Source organism: Sceloporus occidentalis, unplaced genomic scaffold (assembly GCF_023333645.1).
Source record: "Sceloporus occidentalis isolate IW3139 unplaced genomic scaffold, rSceOcc1.0.p SCAF_5, whole genome shotgun sequence".
Classification (NCBI taxonomy): Eukaryota; Metazoa; Chordata; class Lepidosauria; order Squamata; family Phrynosomatidae; genus Sceloporus; species Sceloporus occidentalis.
In genome coordinates this window covers 862,106-874,960 of record NW_028316985.1, presented here as the reverse complement: position 1 = coordinate 874,960, position 12,855 = coordinate 862,106, and the positions used below count along the sequence as shown (strand labels likewise).

At 47.2% G+C, this 12,855-nt stretch overlaps 1 protein-coding gene and 1 non-coding gene across 2 annotated transcripts in view; both read left to right on the top strand.

Moving 5' to 3' along the window:
* LOC149311503 (SH3 and multiple ankyrin repeat domains protein 3-like) overlaps positions 1–12,855 on the top strand; it is a 425,035-nt gene that overhangs the window by 174,529 nt on the left and 237,651 nt on the right. The gene's annotated exons all lie outside the window — the stretch shown is intronic.
* LOC149311504 (U5 spliceosomal RNA) lies at positions 9,074–9,186 on the top strand. The gene has a single exon (XR_016281543.1). It is a non-coding gene; the product is annotated as a U5 spliceosomal RNA (small nuclear RNA).

Below are 12,855 nucleotides of genomic sequence, written 5' to 3'. Positions count from 1 at the left end.
GCAAAGAGAAGTTAGAGAAATTCATCCTAGATGGGGAGCAAATTGAACTAGTTAAAAGGCTTCCCATGCCATAGATCAACCATTGAGCAGAATGCAGATGGCAGTCCAATAATTACTTTTTGCTGGTGGTATTTATACCCCCTCCCCCCTTTTCAGCCCTCAAGGGTCTCAGAGCGCTTACAGTTATTAGTTTTAATTAGATGGCTCCCTGCCTTCAGGCTTCGCATCTAAAAGGACAGGACACAAAAGGAGAAGAAGGGGAGGAACCAAAGGAGAGGCTGCAGCAGATTGCTTCTGCCTGAGTCTCTGGGGAAGGATAAGCTTCATCTCCCTCCAGACGAGTTAATTGAGAGCAAACTACTTTTGCACTTTGAATTAATTTGCAGCAATTGAAGTTAGCTGAGGAGAAAGGGAAAAAAGTAGGAGGTGGAGAGAGAATCTGGGACATTTTAAAAGTAGCTGGGGGGGGGGGGGAGGATGGAATGACCGAGGACTAATTAGAATTGTCTTTCCTAAGTCAGGACACCTGGATAGTAAGCCTTCACCTCTTCCCGTTTAGAGAGTGCTCACACAGAATCACAGAATCGTAGAATTGGAAGAGACCCCAAGGGCCCTGATCCAGTCCAACCCCCTTCTTCTGCCATGCAGGAAATCACAATCAAAGCATCCCCATTGACAGATGGCCATCCAGCCTCTGCTTAAAGATCTCCAAGGAAGGAGACTCCACTATAATCTCAGAAGAAGGAGTGGGTTCCACTGTCGAACAGCCCTTACTCTCAGGAAGTTCCTCCTAATGTTGAGCTGGAATTTCTTTTCCTGCAGCTTGCATCCAATGCTCTGGAGCAGCAGAAAACAAGCTGTCAGGCTCCCAATTGTAGCCCCCCTCTTATAACCAGAGGCTGTGCTTTGAAAAAGGAACAGCTTTATTGAAGAAAGAGATACATAAGACAGAAGTGACTTTTTTCTCAGGAATGAAAGTAAGCATGAACATATTGTTTTTATAACCCCCACAAAGCAATCCCACCCCATCAAGCAATAAAGCAAATTAATTGGATAACTCTTTCCCGCGCAAGGATGAATCTCCTCCCTGGGGATGTCATGTCCTCCAGTCCGGGATCTTGGCGAAACAATTAGGCTGTCACCCAACGTTATCTCCCCACTTCACCTGGGACCTTCAGGTATAAACCTTAAGCCACAACAGGACTAAGTTATATTAAAACTTAACAGCCTATATATAATTAAGCAGAACTAAAAACCCCATCATCCCACAACCCAACATAATAGAGCAGCATATTAGAATATAATGAACATATCAACATAACATCATATGAGCAATAGGCACTCTACGTTTCCGTTCCCATCACAGAGACCAGTCTCCAGCCCTTTGAAGACCAAGCTCTGCTGGATGGGAAACTCCCTCCACATTCTACCCTTAACAAGCAAGCATTCCAGTCTTAATAAGCAAGCACCTATTTTAACAGCCAGTCTACCTCTTTCCAGTACATTCTAGTAACCCATTATAAAATCTAACAATAAACCAACTACTAACTTAATCCAACAATATTCTAAGAAACCCTAAACTTATAACCCCATGACAGAAACCCCTGAATGAATACATAAGTGCTATTGCTATTTGTCGGGCTCTGGGGGCTTCATGGCCCACAAGGCTGGGTCTGGTGGGCTACATAGAGACACCTAACCCTATCCAAGGCCTTACATATAGCTTTCCATCCCCGGGGGCGGGGGGGACCTCCTCAGATCTCCCCCATCGACTGCTTCCCAAAGGGTGCCTCAGTGCCTCTTTGTTGGTGCTGCTGCCGCCAAGGCCCATCTCTCCCTGGAGGGAGGCTGACCCTCATGTGAAACAGTGGCAATGACCGACTGCGCAGCTCCTTTCCCAGCCTGATTTGGAAGGCCCTCCTGCAAGTTGCTTAAAGCTCAGTCAAGGGGAGCCTTCCACCCTCCGATGGCGGTGGCACTTGCAGAAGCGGCGTCTGTCTGTCTGTATGGCGGATCCGTTAGTACGCTGGTTCTCAAAATTGGTTTGCGCAGGTGCTTTGGACTTCAGTGCCCAGGATTCCTGGCCATTGGCCATGCTGGCTAGGACTTTGGGAGTTGGAGTCCAAAACCTATGGAGGACCCAGAGGCTAAGAATCGCTGTGCTGGTAGACCCAGGGTAGCTTAACAGGTGTCTCCTTGGCCAATGAAATGTTAAGAAAGAGGGTTGTGAAGAGGCAGTCTAGATCTTCCTCCAAAGTAGGCTCAGTGTGCCTTTTCATTGGGGTTACTTCACTCCTGTCTTCCTAGGCTAGTCATTCATCAAACATACAATAAGAAGTTCAAATCTGGAGACTTTTGGGCTTGACAGCTGGTGGCTTTCATGCCAGCAAGGGTGGTGAGTCTGGACTTTAAAGGGACTTTTCCAAGAAGCTATACATTGGGGCTGTAAAGCTGGGGCCTTTTGTAGCTCCTTTGGACTAAAACCCAGGGCGTTTCATTAATTATACTGAGATGGATTCATAGTCACAGATTTGGAGGGCCCACTAAAGGCAACTAATCCAACTCCCAGCTGGGCAGGAAAAGACAGCTGAAATGTTTTTGAAACCTGCCCCTCCAACCTCTGATTAAAAACCTCCAAAGAAGTAGGAGAGTCCCTCTCTTTCTGATCAGGTTTGTTCCAATGTTGAGCAGCTCTTACAATCAGGAGGTCCTTCCCTGTGTTCAGGTGGCATCTCCTGTCTTGCAGTTTGAATCCACGGATTCATGTTCTAGATTCTTATCACACTATGCTATTGTAGTACTTTATTAAATGCCATTGTAATGCCCCATGGAATCCTGGGGGTCAAGAGCTCTCTGTATGAAATTATAAATGCTCTAACCTGCAGGTCCCATGTTCCCGTTGCATGTTGCCATGGCAGTTAAAGTGGAATATAGTGCTAGAACAGTTTAGTGTGACAGGACCCCTAGTCTCTGCAGGATTGCTCCATCTTCTACATGACATCCCTCTAGACATTTGTCATCCCTTCAGATATCAGTTGTGTTACTTCTCTCGGGGTGCACCTACATGGTAGAAATAATGTGGTTTGAAACCACTTAACTGCCATGGCTCCTTTCTACACAGTCCTAGGATTTGTAGTTTTGTGAGGCACTACCAGCACTCTTTGGAAGTAAAGGCCAAAGACCCAGTAAAAATACAAATCCCAGGATTCCATAGGATAAAACTACAGCACTTAAGGGGGTGTCATAGAATCATAGAGTTAGAAGAGACTGCAAGGGCATCCAGTCCAACCCCCTTCTGCCATGCAGGAACTCTCAGTCAAAGCATCTCCATTGACAGATGGCCATCCAGCCTCTGATTAAGGACCTCCAAGGAAGGGGACTCCACTACACTCCGAGGAAGGAGTGTCTTCCACTGTCAAACAGCCCTGACTGTCAGGAAAATCTTCCTAATGTTGAGCTGGAATCTCCTTTCCTGGAGCTTGCATCCATTGCTCTGGGTCCTTGTCTCTGAAGCAGCAGAAAACAAGCTCGCTTCCTCCTTAATATGACATCCCTTCAAATATTTAAACAGGGTTATCATGTCTGCTTTTAATCTTCTCTTCTCCAAGCTAAACATAGCCAGCTCCATAAGTCTTTCTCCAAAAGGCAAAAGGAGGTTGCTCTCCTTTGGACACGCTCCAGTTTGTCAACATCCTTTTTGAATTGTAGTACCCAGAACTGGACACAGGATTATTCCAGGTGAGATCTGACCAACTCTGGAAAGCCGGAAATCCCTGGTGCTGTAGGTGCTAAACCTGAGAGTAAGGCAGTGGCAAAATCCCCTCTGAATATTCCTTGCCTGAGATAACTCTATGAAATTCATGAGGCTGCCATAAGCTGACAGGCGACTTGAAGGCACACATATACATACAAAGGTCCCAGATCCCCTCTGATCCTGGAAGCTAAGCAGCATAAATCCTGGTTAGGACTTGGAAGGGAGACCGCTAACAATTCTAACACTTTGATCACACTTCAGACAGGCCAAAATAAAGCTGCTTCGGTTCACTTTGGAGGTATGTTGTTTAAATGACACACATGTCTTAAGAGAGCAGAAGCTGCACCAAGGCTGCACTCCAGTCCTTAGGTCTAAAGAGTGGCTTTGGCGTGGCTTCCGGACTTTTGGGACTCATGCAGCATTTAAACAGCATACCTCCAAAGTGACCCAAAGCAGCTTTCTTTTGGCCTGTCTGTACGGACTCTTCAGCTGCCTTGGCTCTGTCTTGTGGAATCCTGTACCCTCCAACATTTCACAGATTAAAACTGGGACACGTGTGCCCAAGCAACATCAAAGTGGCAAAAGTGATTAATGGGAAGAACACGCAAACTAGGAGAGGCTGCAGCACTTTGCTTTTGCCTGAACCGACTGGGAAGGGCAAGCTTCTCCTCTGCCCCCAAGTTAACTGAGAGCAAACCGCTTTTGCACTTTGAATTCAGTTTGCAGCATCTGAAGTAAGCTGAGGATGAAAAGGAAAAGTGGGAGGAGGAGGAGAAAAACTGGGATGTGTTTAAAACAGCTGAAACATTGTATGATAGAGAATTAATTGGGACTATCTCTGTAAAACTGAGTATGGAATCCTGGGATTTGCATTTAGTTATGTATTGAGAGTTACATAACCCTGTACACAATCTTGAGATTTGCACATTGCCAGTGCCTTACAAGACTACACATTCCAGGATTCTGTCGGCTGCAGCCATGGCAGTTAAAGTGGTATAAAAGTCCTTTATCTTGCAGCCTAGGTGCACCGAGGGTCTTATTCCTATCAGAGAACACCAGGAAGAGAAGTTATGCTTCTCCTGAGAGGATTTGGAAGGGTGATGGAGTGCCACATAGTCTGTGGAGGAATCTTGGGATTTGCAGATTCATGAAGCATTTGGCATTCTCTGCCAGAGAGCTCTTGTGCCTCACCAAACTAGAAATCCCAGGCTTCAGAAGGATGGAGTCACAGCAGTTAAAGTGGGATCAAAGTGCCATACCTGTGTAGTGTGAAAAGAGAGCCTAGATTCGTCCTGGGCATTGTGAGAGATGTGGTCCAGAAAAGGTAGAGTATCCATGCTCTGTTCCAGGACTTCCCAGATCATTCTCCAAGGGGTGAACTGCAGAAAGTGCCCTGTTCTTGGACTCCCAACAGCAGCTGCTCAGCATTCCTTTGCTCAAAGCAGGGCCAGCATGAGCCTTTCCCTTGCCAAAAAACGGCACATGACACTTTGCCAGCCGGCCTGCCATCAGTCCAACCTGCAATTAAGCATCTCTCCGAAGCAGCTGATGGCGCGGCTGGAAGGAATTCTTCCTTTCCCGGCTCATTTAGCAGATGCCCAAAGGAGTGCACCCCTCTCTTGCCCTCAACAGGTGGCTTGAGCTGTTGCCTCTCTGTTCTGCCATCTTGGGACCCCAGGAGATGAAAAGAGGGGGGGTCCTCATGTCTTGGAGGCCTTTCTAAGGAGAGGAAGCCTTTCCCTGTCTTAAATGTATTGGAATCAGCAGCTGGGCTTTTAAACTCCTTGGGGTTTAGCTGGTTGGGTCCACCAGCTGTCATGCCTGGACATCTTCATCAAATGACTCCCCCCCACCCGCCCCTGGCCTTTCAGCACTTCCACAGAGTAAAGAGAGAACTTCATCCACTTAAGATGAGGGAAGTCCCTCAATTAAACAGCAAAGAGAGCTTCAAGCAAAGGAGATTAGGGCCCTGGAGCAATTCCAAAAAATGATGCCACGCGGGTGAGCTCCTTTGAACAAGGGTGGTGGAGAAAGGCAATAAATAAGCAAAACATACATTGCAAACCATACAATGGCTAATGGAAGGAACTCCAAAAGAAAATCGGCATGTGCTTTATAGACTGGAGCAAAGCCTTTGGCTGCATCAATCACGAAAAGCTATGGAACGCTCTTAAAGACAATGGAGTGCCAACCCATCTGATAGTCCTGATGGAGAATCTGTACTTAGGGCAAGAGGCAACTGTAAGAACGGAATACAGAGAAACAGAATGGTTCCCAGTTGGCAAAGGGGTCAGGCAAGGCTGCCTATTGTCACCGTTTGTTCAATTTGTATGCAGAAAATATCATACAAAGAGCAGGTGTAGACTGAGAAGGAGGAGATGTGAGGATAGGAGGAAGGAACATCAACAATGATAGATATGCAGATGAGACCATAATACTCATGGGAAACGTCATGGACTTGGAAGAGTTGCTGAGGAACGTCAAAGAAGAAAGTGCAAAGGCAGGCTTGCTGTTGAACATAAAAAAGCAAAAAGTATGACATGGAGGCTCTACATAAATTCAACCTAGATAATGAAGAAATCAAAATTCCCATATCTTTGATCAAACTTTGATCAGAATGGAGACTGCAGTCAGGAAATAAGAAGACTGGGAACGTATTCCCCATCATCATGAACAGATGCGAGCGCTGGATAGTGAAGGAGGCTGATAAGAAGAAAATCCATTCAGTGGAGATGATGTGGGGCTGGAGAAGAGGGCTGAGGATCCCATGGACAGCAGCCAAAAGGCCAAAGCAATGGGTCCTAGAGCAGATCAAGCCGGAAATCTCCCGGGAAGAAGCCAAGAAGACCAAAGTGAGGCTGTTGTACTTTGGCCACATCATGAAAAAGCATGAATCATTGAAAAGACAGTAGGGCTAGGAAAGGAAGAAGGCAGCAGAAAGAGAGGAAGACTGCACATTCGATGGACAGACTCCATAGGGAGGTCACAGGTGCGCATTTAGAAGTGGAAGATAAGGAGTCATGGAAATGTCTCTTCCATAGAGTCACCATGAATCAAGGGCAACAAATATTTCAAAGCACATGAATCCTTCCACCTGAACCCCTTCTCTGTCCTGCAGTTTGAAAAAGTCTTCAGAGCCCAAACATTTGTTACTCATTTACTCAAGTGACACATGAAATATAGGTAGCATCAAAGGGTTTCAGTTGTCTGAGCTGGGAATGCATAGCCTTGAAAGACAGCTACCAGGAGCCCATGTGGCCCAGTGTGGTGGATGTTGCCCCTGCTCCTAGGCAGATGGGTTCTAGAGTCCTTATCAGCCTAGCGGACAAATGTTAACAGTGGCCCAGTGGCTTACAAAGGATTGTTTGAGGTTCAGTTAGTTTGGGACTCCAAGGCTGGGAACAGACTCTGGGAGTAAACTTTCCCACTAGCGGCATGCTTGTATGGTTCTCACTTCTCTGGGATAGAAGATGGATCACAGGTGTGCAGGCCAGTTTCCTTTTGGCTTTGCTGTTATCCTAGCTCACCGTGGGATCCATCTCCCAGTTGCCTTGTTCTGGAGGGCTGCATCCAGACCAGGAGAACTGTTGCCAGCCCTGGGCAACTGGGCAGACTCTGCTATGGAGAGGCTTGCTTCTGCCATTTGTTGCAAGGAAATGCTGGAGCCCATCAGCAAGAAGGCCAGAGATGCTTTCCTCTGTTGTATGCCACCTGAAGCATTCGTTTGTCACCAAGAACCTAACACTGGCTGTAGGATTCTGCTAGTCCAGAAAGACCATTTCCACAAGCTTTAGGCTCTGACTCACTACAGGACTGCAATGAGCGCAGTATTGAAAGGCAGTGAAGAAATAAAGAAAGGACCAGACCTCCTCCTCAATGGAAAAGCCTTGGCTAGCTCAGTGACTGAGCTTTCCATTTCGTTGTTGCTCTATGTCTTCAAGCCACTTCCAACTTATGGTGACTGCAAGGCTGCCTTATCTTGGCAAGATGTGTTCAGAAGAGGTTTGCCTTTGCCTTCCTCTGAGGCTGAGAGAGTGTGACTCCCCAGAGAATTTCTATGGCTCAGTAGGGATTCAAACCCTGATCTCCAGAGTCATAGTCCAACACTTAAACTACTACACCACGCTGGCTCTCTAGCATTAGGTTTAGATAGAATCAAAGAATTGGAAGGACCTCAAAGGTCATCTAATCCAACCCCAAGGGCGACCTATTCCCATATGCCACTAACTGCCCCAGGCTCAGCCTTTGCCCTTTCATCAAGGCTTCATTCCTCCCAGCAGCCAGGGCTGGGCAAATAGAGCTGCGCTGCTTTTCATTTGCAGGAGATCTTCTACATTTTCTGCTTTAAAAAATCAGGAGATGCTTAAGGATGGCTTCCTGCCTGAGGAAAGGGGGGTTCCACTGTATGGCCTTTGGGGTACCTTCAAACTCTGTGGCTGGGATCCTAAAATGTGCTAGTGTAGTGGAACGCTATACTCGTAGTTTACATGGAGGTTACTCTACACCACTCTTCTGCTGAATACTAACATTGTGCAAGTACCAATGGTGTTTCTAACAATGCTCCTGCTGTTTGTCCCCTTGTGCAATGGGGATTCATGTACACTGTTTTTGCAACCCCAGGAAATCAAGGGGGACTTTGAAGACACTGAGGAATTTTTTGCACACCATCCAAGAGTGCATAACTGCAGGCCTAGGATCCTGTTAGTTTCTACCAATGAGAGCAGACACATTGGAATTAGTGTTGATTAATGCATCAACACATAGGTAAATCCAGCTAATGCAGGGTTTCTACTGTGTGGAATGATGACACTTGTGGAACTCTGTTTACACAACAGTGTACTAAGTAAATAACTTGCACAGTGGCTGGAAAGTACAATTGCATCTGTCAGGGAGCTTACACAGGTGTAGGACACAAACAGGATCCTATCCTAGGATTCTGTGGTTGTATTTCATGCCTGGATTTTCTTCCACTGTTGTAAATTTTCCTTGCATTCTTCAGTTGCTGTCATGGTGTATATGTGTGTGCGCGCAAGAGCTCTGTGCAAGCGTTTCTGTGTGTTGCCCTTGTTTCTGCCTCCTCAAATTGAGCACCACGTCTTCGGAGAAAGAGGTTTTCAGGAAGTCTCTGTTTCGGAGCGGACAAATGCGAGCTCATTATGTGGAAAGCCTTGAAAATCTGTCTCCTTCTGACAAGCGCGCATGAACCGTAACAGAATGCGCAGCCCTGCCTGCCTGCCTGCCTGCCTGCCTTGGGAGCAGCCAGACATGGACGCCCCTGGGTGCTTTCTTTTTATTTTGGTGTCGAATACTTTATACTTTATACTCTGGTTTCTCTTCAGATCGTATAAATCTTTCGCCTTTTACTAAAGATTTCCGTGGAATGTGGGCTAGACAAAGGAACTGTTAAATGGATCTGTAATTGGTTGACCGGCCGAACCCAAAGGGTGCTCAACAATGGCTCCTTTTCATCCTGGAGAGAAGTGACCAGTGGGGTCCCACAGGGCTCTGTCCTGGGCCCAGTGCTATTCAACATCTTTATCAATGACCTGGATGACAGAATTGGGAGCATACTTATCAAATTTGCAGATGACACCAAATTAGGGGGAATAGTTAATACTCCAGAGGACAGGATCAAGATTCAAAACGACCTGAATAGACTGGAAAGCTGGGCCAAAGCTAACAAAATGCAATTCAACACAGAGAAATGTAAGGTACTGCACTTAGGGCAGAAAAATGAAATGCACAGATATAGGATTATGGGTGACACCTGGCTGAATGAAACTACATGTGAAAGGGATCTAGGAGTCCAAGTAGACCACAAGTTGAACATGAGTCAACAGTGCGATGCGGCAGCTAAAAAGGCCAATGCAATTTTAGGCTGCATCAATCAAAGTATATAGTGTCTAGATCAAGGGAAGTAATAGTGCCACTGTAGTCTGCTTTGGTCAGGCCCCACCTGGAATATTGTGTCCAGTTCTGGACCCACAATTCAAAAAGGACATTGAGAAACTGGAGCCATGTGTCCAAAGGAGGGCGACAAAAATGGTGAAGGGTCTGGAAACCTTGCCCTATGAGGAACGACTCAGGGAACTGGGGATGTTTAGCCTGGAGAAAAGAAGGTTAAGAGGTGATATGATAGCCCTGTTTAAATATTTGAAAGGATGTCATATTGAGGAGGGAGCAAGCTTGTTTTCTGCTGCTCCAGAGAACAGGACCCGGAACAATGGATGCAAGCTACAGGAAAAGAGATTCCACCTGAACATTAGGAGGAACTTCCTGACAGTAAGGGCTGTTCGGCAGTGGAATGCACTTCCTCGGAAGGTGATAGAGTCTCCTTCCTTGGAGGTCTTTAAACAGAGGCTGGATGGCCATCTGTCAGGGATGCTTTGATTTGGATTTCCTGCATGGCAGAATGGGGTTGGACTGGATGGCCCTTGTGGTCTCTTCCAACTCTACGATTCTATGATTCTATGATTCTATGATTCTACTTTCAGTGCGTGAAGCAACGCCAGTGGCAGCTCCTAAGAACCGATGCCCTTGCAAGCATTTTAAGCAGGTGCTTGCAAAATAGAGGAGGAGAGGCAGAGAGCTGAATCTGGGGTCCCAATCCAGCTCTCAGGACTTCCACCCACACCTTCCCCTGAGAGCATTGGACCAAAGCCACATCTCTGATACCAGAGCCAAGAGTCTCCACTGGCATGTTTTCCATGAACACACAAGCCTTTCAAATGCTAATTTTGGCAATGGCAAGGACAAGTGCAGTGTAGTGCAGTGGTTTGACACTGGAGGCCAGTGTGTGAAACTGAAGGGGACCTTGTGCAAGTCGCACTTTCTCTATCTCATAGGAAGAAAAGGCCAAGCTCCCTTTGAACAAACCTTGCCAAGAAACCTCCACAATAGGGTCTCCATAGGGTCACCGTAAGTTGGAAACGACCTGAAGGCACACAAGAACAACAACTGTTCACGAAGGATGGATAAGCTGGACTGTGTCCAGAGGAAAGTGACCAAAGTGGTGAAAGGTCTGGAAACCACCAAGTCCTAAGAGGACAGGCTTAGGGAACTGGGTATGTTTAACCTGGAGAAGAGATGGGTAAGAGGGGACATGATGACCCTGTTTAAATACTTGAAGGGATGTCATATTGAGGAGGGAGCAAGTTTGTTTTCTGCTGCTCCAGAGACTTGGACCTGGAACAATGGATGCAAGCTCCAGGAAAAGAGATTCCAGCTCAAGATTAGGAAGAACGTCCTGATGAAAAGAGCTGTCTGACAGTGGAAGATGCAGCTGCCTCAGAATGTTGTAGCCTCCTTCTTTGGAGGCTTTTGAACAGAGGCTGGATGGCCACCTGTCTGCCCTGAAGGTGTCTTCTTGCCTGGCAGAAGGGCTTTGGACTGGACAACCCTTCCTGAGGTCTCTTCCAGCTCCAGGATCCTGAGAGTCTAGGATCACGGAGCCCATTTGCAGATGGTGGGATGAATGTGTCAGAATTGCCATAGCAACAGAGAGGCCTCATGCAAAGGCTTATGATCTCTGAAAGACAGAAGTTACAAGATGCTGGAGTCAAAATGAAAAGTCCTCCTCTTCTCTGAGAAGTCAGGAGGAGCCTTGCACCACAAGGAGAAAGGACACCCCTTTTTTCTGGCTCTTGGACCCTTGGGGCCTGTCTCTGAGGGAAGTGAATTTGGTTCTGGATTTTAGTCTGAACCTAGACTCATAGAATCATAGAGTTGGAAGAGACCCCAATTAGGGCCCTGATCCAGTCCAACCCCTTTCTGCCATGCAGGAACTCTCAACCAAAGCATCCCCATTGACAGATGGCCATCCAGCCTTTAAACAAAGACCTGAAAGAAGTTACCCAAGATGCTCCTTAACTTTTGTTGCTGTTCTTGTTTTTGTTGTTGTATACCTTCAAGTCGTTCCTGATTTATGGCGAACCTATTAGGGGTTTTCTGGGGCTGAGAGATATGAATTAGCCCAGTGTCACCCAGTGGGTTTCCATGGCCAAGTGGGAAATGGAAGGCTGGTCTCCAGAGCCACAGTCCAATGCTCAAAGCATGACACTGGAGACCCTTCTGGCAACACACACACAGCCAGTCACCAAATGCACAATGATGGCAGGAGCACCCTGAGCACCTAAGGACCCTGCGTTTCTCAATGCTGATGGCTTCCATGTGCCTTTGAGGTCGGGCGGGGGGCTTGCCTCCTTTGATCCTGACTGCTTGCCACAATGCAGGGAATGGCCATGCAAGGCAGCTTTGGGGCTTTACAGAAGCTTAGCTCAGAGTAGCATAAGTCCATATGTGGATATTTATGGGATGCTCAGGAAATGTTGAACTGAGGCTGATAGTAGTAGTGTGATACCACTATTGAAATTGTTGTCTGTACAAAAACCCCAAATGCTGAGGAAGAACTGGTCAGGATGGCGAGGGAAGCAGGAGAGGACCTGAGAGGAGCCTTCCCTTGATCCCAAGCCCTGCTCCCTGCCAGCCTCCTGGGCTGCCTTGGATCGGCTGCCCTTCCACATTAGAGCAAAGGAGAGCCACACAGGCTTTGGGGGAAGAGGGAAAGCCCTCGAATCTAGAATATGGCACCCATCTTCTCATTGTCTGCAGCCAGTCTGCAAACTGGCACACAAGTCAGGAAATTCGCTTTCCACAATCTTCCTGCCTGTGCATAAAGCTAGTAACTTTTCTCTTTGTGAGGCTTAGTCCGTGCACATATGCATGCCCACACAGAGAGAGCAAGGACAACAGAACAGGCCGGTTGATCACCTGGGTTTAATCTGCATTGCAGAATTAGTGCAGTTTGACATCACCTTAACATCCGTGGCTCAGTGCCATGGAATCTTGGGGTTTGTAATCTGCTGTGGCACCAGAGCTCTCTGATGGAGAGGCCTAAATATCTCACAAACCTGCAAATACCAGAATTCCATAGCACTGAGCTATGGCAGTTAAACCACCTCTTCCCATACAATCCTCCCCGCGCTCTCCGGTCCTCTGGGAGGAACTTGTTGCAGCCTCAAAAATCGAGGCTTGCGGCGACCTCCCGGAGGGCTTTCTCTGTTGTCGCCCTAGGCTCTGGAATGGCTTGCCGGATGAGATCC